General features: G+C 46.3%; 1 long non-coding RNA gene across 2 annotated transcripts; it reads right to left on the bottom strand.

Annotated features, from left to right (window-relative positions):
* Positions 1-3284: 3284 nt before the first annotated feature.
* Positions 3285-13694, bottom strand: LOC135276213 (uncharacterized). Of its 2 annotated transcripts, none has more exons than XR_010343751.1 (5): positions 13584-13694; positions 12579-12672; positions 10832-10890; positions 9482-9554; positions 3285-3461 (listed from the first exon to the last, which is right to left on the bottom strand). It is a non-coding gene; the product is annotated as an uncharacterized LOC135276213 (long non-coding RNA). The 2 variants fall into 2 exon arrangements; XR_010343752.1 differs by having other exon boundaries at positions 9482-9549.
* Between the last annotated feature and the right edge of the window lie 941 nt (positions 13695-14635).

The following is a 14635-nucleotide window of genomic DNA, read 5'->3' as shown; positions in this document are numbered from 1 at the left end:
ATTATGGATACCCTCTGCTTATGGTAACATATATACTCCCGGGCAGGAGCTGGCCCGGGAGAGACTGTGATAAGTGAGCTGGGCTGAGGAAGGCCACTGCGAGGGAGGACCTGGGCCTAGGCTCAAGGCCGGCGCAAGGCGAGAGCTGGGCCCGGGGTGTTTGCCACAGGCATGAGCTGGGCCCAAACGGGCCAGTGTGAGGGAGGTGCTGGGCCTGTGGACGCAGCTGGGATGCAGCCAGGCAGCCAGGCAGGATCTTGACAAGGGGAAGCTGCCAGCAGGCAGCAGCTGGTGCTGGGGAGGCTGTGGGGAGTCCCGAGTTGGGCCCGGAGGCCCAGTCCCACTGGCCGTGGGAGGCCCAAGCACTGGGTCCTGAAGTCCACCTCTGCAGGCGCAGTTTTTACCCTCCCGGTGGCCCCCCCCAACACGGGTGCAATACGTCATTGCGTGGGCCCCTCTAGGGCCAGGTTCTACCTCCCAGCAGCTCCCTGGGGCTCAGCTGTGCCTCCTGTCGACGTCTCCAGGAGGTCCAGCCTCTGCCTCCCAAGGCCCGAAACCTCCTCCTGGCTGCGTGTACGGGTCCATGTTTTGCCTTCCAGCAGCCTCTTTTGGCTCGGCTCCTGGGGGCCGGGCGCGGTGGCTCACGCCTGTAATCCCAGCACTTTGGGAGGCTGAGGCAGGTGGATCACTAGGTCAAGAGGTCGAGACCATCCCGGTCAACATGGTGAAACCCCGTCTCTACCAAAAATACAAAAAAATTAGCTGGGCACGGTGGCGTGTGCCTGTAATCCCAGATACACAGGAGGCTGAGGCAGGAGAATTGCCTGAACCCAGGAGGCGGAGGTTGCGGTGAGCCGAGATCGTGCCATTGCACTCCAGCCTGGGTAACAAGAGCGAAACTCCATCTCAAAAAAAAAAAAAAAAAAAAAAAAAAAAAATTGCTGGGCATGATGGCACGTGCCTGTAATCCCAGCTACTCAGGAGGCTGAGGCAGGAGAATTGCCTGAACCCAGGAGACGGAGGTTGCGGTGAGCCGAGATCGTGCCGTTGCACTCCAGCCTGGGTAACAAGAGCGAAACTCCATCTCAAAAAAAAAAAACAAAACAAAACAAAAGATTGCTGGGCATGATGGCACGTGCCTGTAATCCCAGCTACTCAGGAGGCTGAGGCAGGAGAATTGCCTGAACCCAGGAGGTGGAGGTTGCGGTGAATCAAGATTGCGCCATTGCACTCCAGCCTGGGTAACAAGAGCGAAACTCCGTCTCAAAAAAAAAAAAAAAAAAAAAAATGCTGCTGGGAGGCAAAACGTGGGCCCATAGATGCAGCCAGGAGGAGGATCTGGGCCTGGGGAGGCTGCCAGAAGGGAGGCACAGGCTAGACCTCCTGGAGAGGCTGACAGGAGGCAGGAGCTGGGCCCCAGGGGGCCTTTGGGAGGCAGGAGCTGGCCCTGCAGGGCCCAACCTTATGACGTTTTGCTCCCATGGGGAGGAGACGCCAGGAGGGCAGGAGCTGGGCCTGCAGAGAACAACTTCAGGACCCAATGCCTGGGCCTGCTGAGCCAGCAGGAGGAGGCCAGAGCCGGACCAGCAGAAGCCGACTCGGGGACGTTTGGGGCCTGGAGGCGCCCTGGGAGGGCAGTAGCCAAGCCTGGACAGGCCAGCATGAGACATGAGCCAGGTGGGTCGGGAGAGCCTGAGTTGAGGGCCTGAGCTTTTGGGCCTACAAAGCTGCCGGGAGCTGGGTAGGAGCCGAGTCCACAGAGGTTGCTGCAAGGCGAGGCTGGAAGGTGGGCCGCTAGATGCCACTGGGAGGAGGAGCTGGGCCCCAAGAGGCCTACCTGAAGACGTTCTAGACATGGAGAGGATGCCAGGAGGCCAATGCTGCGCCCAGGAGGGCCGCCGGGAGGCACCAGCTTGGACTGAGGAGGCCACGGGGAGGCCGGGGGCGAGGCCTGTAGATACAGGCTGCCACAGAGGCAGGACCTTGGCTGAGCAGAGGTCACAGTGAGGCCACAAGCTGGGTCTGGAGGGTCCACTGAGCGGCGGACGCTGGGCCCGGAGGGGCCTAGTGCAGGCAGGAGCCGGGCCTGGGGAGGCCACCGGGAGGCAGGAGCTGGCCCGGGAGGGAGAGTCCATGAGAGGTGAGGTGGGCTGAGAAAGGCTGGTGCGAGGGAGGACCTGGGCACAGACTTGAGGCCAGCACCAGGTGAGAGCTGGGTCCAGAGACGTCTGCCAGAGGCACGAGGTGGGCCTCAACCGGCCAGTGTGAGGGAGGCGCTGGGCTTGTGGACGCAGCCGGGAGGCAGGCAGGATCTCGGCCTGGGGAAGCCACCGGCAGGCAGTGGCTGATGCTGGGGAGGCCACTGTCAGGAGGGCGATGCGCCTGAGTGAAAAACAATCTTAAGTAGAACTTTTTGTTAGACAAGCCCCCCTTCCCTTGACCTGCTCCTTCTGCTTCTGTAATAATCTGCTTACTGCCCCCGACCCTAAACTGGTATAAAAATGTTGACTGCCCTTTGTTCTTGGCCGAGAGGTTTGAGCTCTAGCTGACTCTCAGATGCCAGCATAAAGGTGGACTCTCAACAAACTCAGTGCATGGCGCGTCTGTTTAAACTCGCTAGGGCATAACACTATGAGACCATTTAATGACTGTCACTTCTTTGGTAGGCTCTAAGCCCTTCCTCCACTTGGTCACACAAGTCTATGCAATCCCACCACACCCACATGGCACTCCTCACTCCACACACAATGGGTGAGGTATGTGAATATGTGACCATATTTGACACCTCCCTGCCTTTACTCATATTTGAAACAGGTTCCCTTTCTCTTTTCGCTTTTGGTAAGTGAAGAAGATCATGTTGTGGGGCTTCTGTTGTGATGGTGATTAATTTTTGTGTTTAAAGATGATCATGTTCAACACTCCAGGTTGGGTGACGGAGTGAGACTGTCTCAAAAACAAAAGCTTAAATGGTTTTCTCTGATGGAATTTAGAATACTTGGCTTTTGCTTTCTCGTTGATCTTTAATGAGACAGTAACTGGATATGTCATCCTTGCTTCTTCCCCAAAAATGCTCAATAACTTCTAATTTTATTTTTCTTAGTATTAAGCCCCCAACGACAGGGTCCTTGTCAGACCCAATTTTGCACATCTAACGCTTATACTAAATAAACGTTTGTTCAATAAGCGAATCTAAATATTAATTGTAAATATAAAGAAGTCATGATGAGACGGGAACAAAAGGCCCATCTTCATCAAATTAATCTCTTCTTAATTTGTTTCTGCAGATTATCTTACCTTTTAATAAAAATTTAATTCAGTTGCCCACTTGACTGATGTTTTCCAGCCTTGGAATTCCATATCACGAGGGATTTCTGAAAGGAATGTTTTCCAGTAGTCCTTCCACATACAAATCATTTGAATGTGCTTCAAAGTTTTGGTCTTAAAAGAGATCTTCAAAGACCCTAAAAGATAAAACTTTTTTTTTAATACCCTTAGGAAGAGAGAGAAAGAAAATTATTATAGAAAATAAAGAATACAACCTAAGTAGCATTTTTTTTTTTTTTTTTTGAGATGGAGTCTTGCTCTGTCACCCAGGCTGGAGTGCAGTGGCATGATTTCAGCTCACTGCAACCTCCACCTCCCAGGTTCTAGCAATTCTACTGCCTCAGCCTCCCAAGTAGCTAAGATTATAGGCACCTGCCATCATGCCTGGCTAATTTTTGTATTTTTTAGTACAGACCGGGTTTCACCATTTTGGGCAGGATGGTCTCAAACTCCTGATCTCAGGTGGTTCGCCCATCTCGGCCTCCCAAAGTGCTGGGATTACAGGCATGAGCCATCGCACCCAGCCTGTAAATACTATTTGGAAGCAGCCTTTTGCTACTCCCTGCTGGTGACCTCTAATAACCCTCCTCCATGCTGCTGCACACTGGCCCATTCAGGCTACACTTTCATCGGCACTGCAACCACAAGATCGATATTCTTTACCCCTTCAACCTTGTAAGCACGCTATTTTAAAAGAAACAACTTTCCACAAAGAATTCACGGAATGTGAAATAACAATAGTAAGCAGAGGCTGGTTTAGATTAAAAGAGGCATAATAACCAAGTTAGCACAAGAAGATTGTTTGGATCCAGATATAAAGCAAACAATGAGCTGACGCCAAAAAAATCATTTTTAGTTTTGTGAGATGTGATGAGACAGTGGCTGTTTGGGGATGTGCACTGAACAGGTAAAACGATGTTCTATTTCTAAGAAGAAATAGAACAGAATGTAGGACAATCTTAATGACCACAGAAATCCAGGAATGGGTATTTTAGTGTTCATTGTACTATTTTCTCTACTTCTGAATAGGTATAAAAACTGCAATTTAAAAATGTAAAAAAAGAGAAAAAAAAATGGCCAGACACCATGGCTCATGCCTGTAATCCCAACTCTTTGAAAAGCCAAGGTGGGGGCATCACTTGGGTCAGGAGTTCGAGACCAGCCTGGCCAACATGGTGAAACCCTGTCTCTAGAAAAAGGAAAAAAAAAAACTGGGTGTGGTGGCCGGCACCTGTAGTCCCAGCTACTCATGAGGCTGAGGCAAGAGAATCGGTTGAACCCGGGAGGCAGAGGCTGCAGGGATCTACTGCACTCCAGCCCGAACAACAGAGTGAGAATCTGCCTTAAGAAAAAAAAGTAAAAAAGAATTTACTAATCCCTGCTCTAAAGCCACATCCAAACAGAACTCTAACGAGAAACATTCAAGCAATTTACGTGATGCTATTTATATACAGATCTCCCATGCACCTCTGAATGTAACATTTAAATATTTTGCAACATGATGGCTGCGAGTGGCTCAAACCTGGGCATGGTGGCACATGGCTGTAGCCCTAGATACGACTTAGGAGACTGAGACAGGAGGACAGCTTGAGCCCAGGAGTTCTAGCCAGCCCCGAAAAATAACACGACCCTGTTTCTTTAAAAAGAAAAGTCAGGCCGGGCGCGGTGGCTCAAGCCTGTAATCCCAGCACTTTGGGAGGCCGAGGTGGGTGGATCACGAGGTCAAGAGATCGAGACCATCCTGGTCAACATGGTGAAACCCCGTCTCTACTAATACAAAAAAATTAGCTGGGCATGGTGGCACGTGCCTGTAATCCCAGCTACTCAGGAGGCTGAGGCAGGAGAATTGCCTGAACCCAGGAGGCGGAGGTTGCGGTGAGCCGAGATCGCGCCATTGCACTCCAGCCTGGGTAACAAGAGTGAAACTCCGTCTCAACATAAATAAAATAAATAAATAAATAAATAATTAATTAATTAAAAAAAAAAAAGAAAAAGCAAAGTCAGGGAGCTGTCAGGGAGCTGACTGATAATTTATTTTGGTGCTATCAACAACTGCTATCGAAACACTACTACAAAATCCAAAATTCTATCTATTGCCAGACCTTTCTCCTTACTTCCGAACTCATTTACCAAACTGCCTCCCCCACCTCCGCAACTCAACCTGAATGTCAACTTGAAATTAATTAATTAATTTCTTTGCTATTAGATTGGCTTTCCTCTAACATCTAAAGACTTGTCTTAAATTCTTACTTCATGTTATTGGCATCAAATCTGAAGGGATCTAGTGTAGGAGCTCTTTGACATAAGAAACATGTGTTTTTGAGAAATCACACAAAGTGAAATAATTATCATAGCTGTAAAAAGAAATATGCCCATAAATAAACAACAGTAAAAGATTAGAGGCTTTCAGTCATACTAGAGAGTGACGTTACATCAAATTATTCTGTTAATTCAGTCAGAAAATATATAAACCTAATTCTGACAAACTTTCTATAAAACAAAAAAGAACCCTTTGTTGGGGTTGAGAGTGAACACAGCAAGTTTAGAAAGAGGTGAGACCAGCTGCAGAATGTGCTCCTCACGCATCACCAAGGCTGTCCCAATCGCACCCTCTGCCTCAGTATCCCCCTTATTCCACTTAATTCTTTCCCAGACCACAACCCCTTCTTACATAGTAAATATCTCCTACTTACTACACATTCCCCCACCGGATTAAATGCTCCAGAATGCATGGGGCAGGGCACCGTCTCCCACAGCGCCCAGTTTCCAACACCTGACTCACAGGTACCAAATGACTTCAGGATTATGAGGTTGGAAGTAGTGATTATTTCCTCAATACTTGCAGTGGTTCACAGCAAAGAAAATCCTAAGATTTCCTTTCCCCTTTCGGGGACCATAAAGCAAGCAGCAATACCGTCAGAGGTATTTGAACCAGAGCAACTCCAACTAAAATAGGAGCTGGGTAAAATGAGGCTGAGACCTGCTGAGTTGCATTCTCAGATAGTTAAGGCATTCTAAGTCACAGGGTGAGGAAGGAGGCCAGCACAAGATACAGTTCATAAAGACCTTGCTGATCAAATGGGTGGCAGTAAAGCGGCCAGCCAAAACCAAGATAGTGACGAGAGTGGCCTCTGGTCGTCCTCACTGCTACTACACTCCCACCAGCACCATGACAGTTTGCTCAAAAGGGGAAGCATACAAATCATCCATTCCTGGCCGGGCACAGTGGCTCACACCTGTAAACCCAGCACTCTGGGAGGCCAAGGTGGGTGGATCACCTTAGGTCAGGAGCTTCAGAGCAGCCTGACCAACATGGTGGAACCCCCTTCTCTACTACAAATGAAAAATAAAATTAGCTGTGTGTGGTGGTGCACACCTGTGATCCCAGCTACTTGGGAGGCTGAGGCAGGAGAATCACTTGAGAACCTGCTTGAGAAGTAAACAAGACAGGCATGATCTGCGCTGTCAGGGCCACTGTGCTGAAGCAGGAGGAAAAAGTCAGCCAGCAGCGCTCCGTGAAAAATGAAAGGAGGATGAATCAGTGAGCCTGGAGGCTGAGGTGAGACGGTGCTCAGTGAAGACCTCTCCAGCCTGGTGACATTTCAACTGTGATGCTAATAGAAAGGAGAAGCACAGAAAGCCCTCAACTAACAGCATTCCACAAACACCAGCCCTCAGCGCAACAGTGCCAGGAGGCTGTGACCTGAGAGGAAGAGAGGCACAGAAATGACCGGAGTGGCTGGCACAGAGCAAGCAATCCACAGAGGGCATGTGGGAAAAGCAGAGGAATGGCGGAGAGCAGCTCACCCATGCCCCTGCAGATCCAATCAGGGGCTGTGAGGTTTCTCCAAGTACAGTGGAAGCCACTACAGATGACAGTCCAGAGAATGACAGGCTCCACCTCCTGCTTCCAATGAGCCTAACCTGGCCGTTCTGTGGCATGGCTCTAACTGGGCACTGGAGGGCAGTGAAGGAGGATGGGGTAGAACCCGGGCTTTGTGTTTGGGCAGAGTCAGCAGACCTTGCTAGGCTGGATACGGGGAGACAATCATACCTCAGGGTAACTCCTGGGCATCTGGCTTGGGCAGCTGGTAGACCCTGAGAGGAGCTCATGGAGAGGGAAATGGGGACTTTGCCTGGGACACATGAAGCCTGAGGAGGGGTCAAGCAGACAGGTAAATATAGAGATCTGGTATGAGGAGCATCTTCAGGGCCAGGAATGAGAGTCTCAAAGACACAGACAATATAATATTTTCAAGAGGTGGGCAGGGTGGGATTATCTGTAAGTAAGACACAGGAAGAAGAGAGAAAGAGGCTGGGCAAAGTGGCTCATGTCTGTAATCTGAGCACTTTGGGAGGCCAAGGCAGGTGGATCACGAGGTCAGGAGTTCGAGACCAGCCTGGCCAACATGGCGAAACCTCATCTCTACTAAAAAAATAGAAAAATTAGCCAGGCATAGTGGTGGACATCTGTAATCCCAGCTACTCAGGAGACTGAGGCAGGAGAATCGCTTGAACCAGGGAGGCAGAGGTTGCAGTGAGCCAAGACTGTGCCACTGCACTCCAGCCTGGGTGACAAGAGGAAGATTCTATCTCAAAAAAAAAAAAAAAGAAAGAAAGAAAGAGGGCTCAGGATGAAGCTGCCGGCTGGCACTCTCCAGTGTAGAGAGGATGAGGGCAGGGGCCTCAAGAGACTGAAAATGAGACAGAGAGGAGCCAAGAAAGAGTCCACAAGATTTGAACATTTTTATAAAAAATGGGGGGACAGAGAACAATAACCTAGAATTCTGCTGAGAAGCAGAATAAAAATGGGGCAGAGAGCAACTCTGGGTGGCAAAAGGTGTTGAATAAAAAATTAAAACAGTATTTTGAAGTGTTGATGAAGTATTTAAGGAACACGATAGATGAGACAGGTTGGCTGAGGTTGTACCTTCAAATGCCCAGTGGTGGCTACTGCCAAAGCTCTCTCTGTTACTACAGAGTGGCACCCAGGCACAGGTAAAGCCCAAAGAAAAGAGGCTTCCCAATGGTGTCAATCCTCCTGCAGAAAACCTTTGACTGTACAGAAAAATCTACTCAGTAAAAAGCATATGTGGTTCCATTACCCGACTCTCTCCTCTTATGTAGGATTAAAATTTCCATAATCAATGCATATTAAAAACTGTAGGATGGCCAAGCATGGTGGCTCAGATCTGTGATCCCAGCAATTTGGGACGCTGAGGCAGCTGAACCGCCTGAGGTCAGGAGTTTGAGACCAGCCTGACCAACAAGGCAAAGCCCTGTCTCTACTGAAAATACAAAATTAGCCAAGTGTGGTGGTCATGCCTAAAATCCCAGCTAGTCGGGAGGCTGAGGCAGGAGAATCACTTGAAACTGGGAGGCAGAGGTTGCAGTGAACTGAGATCCTGCCATTGCACTCCAGCCTGGGTGACAGAATGAGACTCCAGGTGTAGTGGCTCATGCCTGTAATCCCAACATGTTGGGAGGAGGGGGAATCGACTCAGGTCAGGAGTTTTAGGCTAGCCTGGCCAAATTGATGAAACCCCAACTCTACTAAAAATGCAAATATTAGCCAGGCATGGTGGCAGGTGCCTACAATCCCAGCTATTTGAAAGGCTGAGGCAAGACAATTGCTTGAACCTGGGAGGTGAAGGTTGCAGTGAGCCAAGACAGTGCCACTCTGCACTCCAGCCTGAGCAACAACACTGAGACTCCATCACCAAAAAAAAACAAACAAAACTAGTAAGACAAAACTGGAGCTGAGTCCTACCCATTGTATTTACTTTCCTAAGATAAAACATTATAAAAAACATTCCCACCAGGTGTGGTGGCTCACATCTGTAATGCCAGCACTTTGGGAGGCCAAAACGTGGGAATCACAGAATGAGGAGTTCAAGACAAGCCTGGCCAACATGGTGAAATCCACATCTACCAAAAAAATACAAACATTAGCTATACATGGTGGTGTGCGCCTGTAATCTCAGCTACTCGGGAGAGTGAGGCAAGAAAATGACTTGAATCCGGGAGGTGGAGGTTGCAGAGAGCCACTGTACTCCAGCCTGGGTGACAGAGCAAGACTCCATACAAAGAAAACAAAACAAAACAAAACAAAAGACATTACTCAGTAACATACTTTAAAGGAGGAAAAAAGGCTTACCCAATTGTTTTGCAGAAAAGCTGATCCACTGTCTTTCTTAGTTTGGTGATTCTGGCACATCATTCTTCCTTTACTGTCGAAATCACAAAAATACAAGTTTTCTCAATGTAATGGGTTTACTAACCTGGGTTGTTAAATATTATTATTATTATTGTTGTTGTTTTAAGACGGGGTTTCACCACGTTGGTCAGGCTGGTCTTGAACTCCCAACCTCAGGTGATCCACCCACCTTGGCCTTCGAAGTGCTTGATTACAGGCGTGAGCCACCATGCCCGGCCTAAATATTATTATTATAAAATAGGCAGTATTTTCTCTTTCCTGTGACTAAAACTATTTCTAAGATTCCAGAATGTATTTATTACTGAAACAATGCTAACCCTGAACAAAAAAAGGAAGAACCAGACATTCATTAAAGCTGGAAAAAAGCAGAACTCGGTGTGCTCAAGAACAGCTACCAGGCCAGGCAAAGTGGCTCACGCCTGTAATCCTAGCACTTTGGGAGGCCAAAGCAGGCAGATCACCTGAGGTCAGGAGTTCAAGACCAGCCTGGCCAACATGGTGAAACCCCATCCCTGCTACAAATACAAAAATTAGGCAGCCACGGTGGCAGGTGCCTGTAATCCCAGCTACTTGAAACATGAAGTAGGAAGATTTGCTTGAACCCAGAAGGTGGGAGGATACAGCAAGCTGAGATCATGCCACTGCACTCCAGCATGGGCGACCCAGCAAAACTCCATCTCAATAAATAAATAAATGAACAGCTAGCAGGCGACATTTGCTATGGGGAGACTAGGGACATGATCTTGCTGGCAATCCTCCCATTTTAGTAAATCTAAACAGTTTAATTCCATTCTGTTTTGCCCCCACACCACGCCAGAGCCAAAACTAGTGAGAAAATCAATTCTATTTCTTTGAAAACACATCTAATAATGAAGACATGACATGCCTGGCTGCATACTCTAAAAGGAAACCTTCTTATGTTCTGGGTATCATGAGCATTTGATGAATGCTTGTTCAGTTGACTGGTGTAGACTTGAACAATAAACTGTTCGATGCGCTACACCAAATAAATCTTGCATCTGAGAAGTAGGACAAAGATTGTTATTTTACTGCTGTCTACCCATTAATCCAGTATCTACAGGGATTTATAATGGGTTAATACAAAGAAAATAAGTTGACTGTTTTAGAGGGCATTAGAATTTTGACAGCATGAATTCTCTTATCCTGGAAAACAATTAATAGTTAGAGACATATTATTTCACGTGGAAGGAACCATTAAATAAATCAATGTTAATCATTAAATAATTATTGCACATAATCTTCTCATCTGGCCTAAGACTGAAGACGTACCTCCTGAAGCTGGTTTATCAAGCTGTAAATCTCCAGTTCTTGAATTCATAAGTTCATGTCTGAAAGGTGAGAATATTTAATATTCACTAGGCAATATTTAGCAAAGTAATATCCATTAGTACATATTGAATATTTAATCACCAAGGGTGGTTTTGAAAAGAAAAGGCAGGCTGGGCACAGTAACTCCTGCCTGTAATTCCAACACTTTGGAAAGCTGAGGCAGACGGATCACAAGGTCAAAAGTTTGAGACCAACCAGGCCAACATGGTAAAACCCCATCTCCACTAAAAATACAAACCTTACCTGGGTGTGGCGGCAGGCACCTGGAATCGCAGCTACTCAGGAGGCTGAGCTGGAGAATTGCTTGCACCTAAGAGGAGGAGGTTGCAGTGAGCCGAGATCACATCACTGCACTACATAGCCTAGGTGACAGAGCAAGACTCCCTCTCAGAAAAAACTTAAGAAAAGACAATCTGAATGCTTGAGCACAACTAAACCTTCAGTTGAGGTTTCTAAAGAGTAACAAAAAAAATAATTGCAAATTGTCTCCTAAGTTGCTTCACGGAGCATGTGTCCTCACAAGTAAAGTGGCAACTTGGCAACACACAGCTCTTTGAAGCATACTACAAAATCTTAAATGGAATCCTTTAATATTGCATTGCATTCAAGGCTATCTTCCTCTATATATCTACAAAAACAATCATATATTCCCACATATGCTTTAAAAATCTCAGGCCTAAAAGCAAGACATGGATACTCTTTTCTTCAGCAAAAGTAGCACAACACTGTAAAAGAAAATGTAAGTTGCATGCCAGTCAGGTGTGGGCGGTGTTCATGTTTCAAAAGCTAACACTGGCATGACTGACTCAAAGTTGGACCCAGATAAATTAAGAAGGGGAAGATGAAAAATACATAAAATAGGCTGGGCACAGTGGCTCATGCCTGTAATCCCAGCACTTTGGAAGGCCAAGGAAGGTGTATCACAAGGTCAGGATTTTGAGGCCAGCCTGGCCCATATGGAGATTGAGGCAGGAGAATTGCTTGATCCCAGGAGGCAGAGGTTGAAGTGAGCCGAGATCACGTGACTACGCTCCAGCCGAGGCGACAAGAGTGAAAACTCTGTCTCACAAAGGAAAAAACATTCCTTTGGGAAGTCCTTCTACATAAAGATCTTCAACATGAGACTGGAGAAAAGGGGAATAGGATCATCAACAGACCATTGGCTTTTACTGTTTGAGCTATCAGGACAAAAAGAAAAAGGGAGATCATTTAAGCACAATCTGTATTGCTCTTTAACTTTTTATTTTTCAGATGGAGTCTCGCTCTGTCGCCAGGCTGAGTGAAGCAGCACAATCTCAGTTCACTGCAACCTCCGTGTCCCGGGTTCAAGTGATTCTCCTGCCTAAGCCTCCCAAGTAGCTGGGACTACATGTGCCCGCCACCATGCTCAGCTAATTTTTATACTTTTAGTAGAGACGGAATTTCACCATGTTTGCCAGGATGGTCTCGATCTCCTGACCTCGTGATCCACCCACCTTGGCCTCCCAAAGTGCTGGGATTACAGGCGTGAGCCACTGAGCCAGGCATTGCTCTTTAACTTTTATAATTTCATCTTTACTTCTGTTATTGTAATTCAGTCCAAAGAAAAACAGTGTGAGGAAAATAAAAATAACACCAAAAATGCTAATATTCTGTTCATCAAAGTTCGCAGTGAAATATCCCACTACAGCCAGGCAGGGTGACTTACCCCTGTAATCCTAGCACTTGGGAGGCCAAGGCAGGTGAATCGCCTGAGGTCAGGAATTGGAGACCAGGCTGGCCAACATGGCAAAACCGCATCTCTACGAAAAATACAAAAATTAGCCAGTTTTGGTGGTGAGTGCTTATAATCTTAGCTACTTGGGAAGCTGAGATAGGAGAATCACCTAAACCCAGGAGGCAGACGTTGCAGTGAGCTAAGATCACCCCATTGCACTGTAGCATGGGTAACAAGAGCAAAACTCCAGCTCAAAAAAAAAAAAGAAAAAAGAAAAGAAAAGATACATAGATCCCATTACATTAAGGCAATGTAGATACAGCCAGACTTTCTACAGAAATCTGAACCACATTATAAAGCGAGAAAAACATACCAGCTAATATTATTTAATACATACAGTACTAAATGGAAGAGGTAATATTTTCAAAACAGAAACATCAGTGTGACCTTATTGGACTTGTAAAAATAATTTTTTTAATAACGGAAACAGAAGATTCCCTGAACTGCAACTTTTAAGCTAGCATTTATTTACTCAAGATTCAACTAATATAACAGCTATAAAAAGTCAAGAGCTGGGCTGGGCATGGTGGCTCACGCCTGTAATCCCAACATTTTGGGAAGCTGAGGCAGGCAAATCACCTGAGGTAGACCGTTCCAGACTAGCCTGACCAACATGAAAAAAACCCATCTCTAATAAGATATAAAATTAACTGTGGCATATGCCTGTAATCCCAGCTACTCTGGAGGCTGAGGCAGAATAGCAGCTTGAACCCGGGAAGCAGAGGTTGCAGTGAGTCGAGATTGAGCTATTGCCCTACAGCCTGGGCAACAAGAGCAAAACTCCATCTCAAAAAAAAAAAAGTCAAGAGCTACCCAAGTGAGGGTGGCTCACACCTGGAACCCCAGCACTGTGGTAGGCCAAGGAGACTGGATCACCTGGCCAACACGGTGAAACCCCATCTCTACTAAAAATTAGCCAGGCATGGTGGCACTCACCTGTAGTCCAAGCTACTAGGGAGGCTGAGGCAAGAGGATCGATTCAACCTGAGAAGTGGAAGTTTCGGTCACCTGAGATCACACCACTGCACTCCAGCCTGAGTGAAAGAGCAAGACTCTGTTTCAAAGAAAAAAAAAAGAAAGTCAAGAGCATGGGGAGTATTAAAATCAAACATAACCAACAGTTCCCATCAAAACAGCTCCATTTTTTTGCTATCATTATGTGTTAAGGTCTATCTGCTAAACACTGATATTTGTACTAATGTTTCAAGTGCACTATACAGCACGTTAGTGCTTGGATTTAATATCCTTTGCTGTACACTAAACTTGAATATCATACTTTCATATTACAAAAAAATAACTTTCCCTAAGGCAATTACCATTAATATTGCTTTAAAATTATAAAATGTGAAGATTGTTTTTATAATTTCACGTTTTATAATTTCACAACAGATGAACATTGTTGTCTTTAAACAAAATAATCTAATAAACCACCATCACAACAAAAGCCTGAATCAGTTTCAACTTATAAAAGCACTGACCTTTATAAAACTTGTCAGTCAATTTATAAAACAGGGAATTCATAAAACTTTAATAGCAAATGATTTTTACTCAGAATAATACTAAATTAACAATATCATAAAAACATAGGCCGGGTGCAGTGGCTCACACCTGAAATTCCAGCACTTTGGGAGGCCAAGCCGGGTGGATCACTTGAGGTCAGGAGTTCAAGACCACTCTGGCCAACATGGCGAAACCCTGTCTCTACTAAAAAATACACAAGTTAGCTGAGCATGGTGGTGCACGCCTATAATCCCCGCTACTTGGGAGGCTGAGGCAGAAGAATTGCTTGAAACCATGAGGCAGAGGTTGCAGTGAGCCAAGATCTCATGCCACTGCACTCTAGTGTGTGCAACAGAGCAAGATTCTGTCTCAAAAAATAAATAAATAAGTAAATAAAAACATAAGGAAGATGCATTTATTGTGTATTTATATACCCGGTATTATGTGAAGCACTGTAGCATGTTATCAAATCTTCGAGATAGATCTTC

This window comes from Aotus nancymaae, unplaced genomic scaffold (assembly GCF_030222135.1).
Source record: "Aotus nancymaae isolate 86718 unplaced genomic scaffold, 86718_ANA_hifiasm-v0.15.2.pri h1tg000021l, whole genome shotgun sequence".
Classification (NCBI taxonomy): Eukaryota; Metazoa; Chordata; class Mammalia; order Primates; family Aotidae; genus Aotus; species Aotus nancymaae.
The sequence above is the reverse complement of the archived record's forward strand: the minus strand, read 5'-3'. Positions and strand labels throughout refer to the sequence as shown.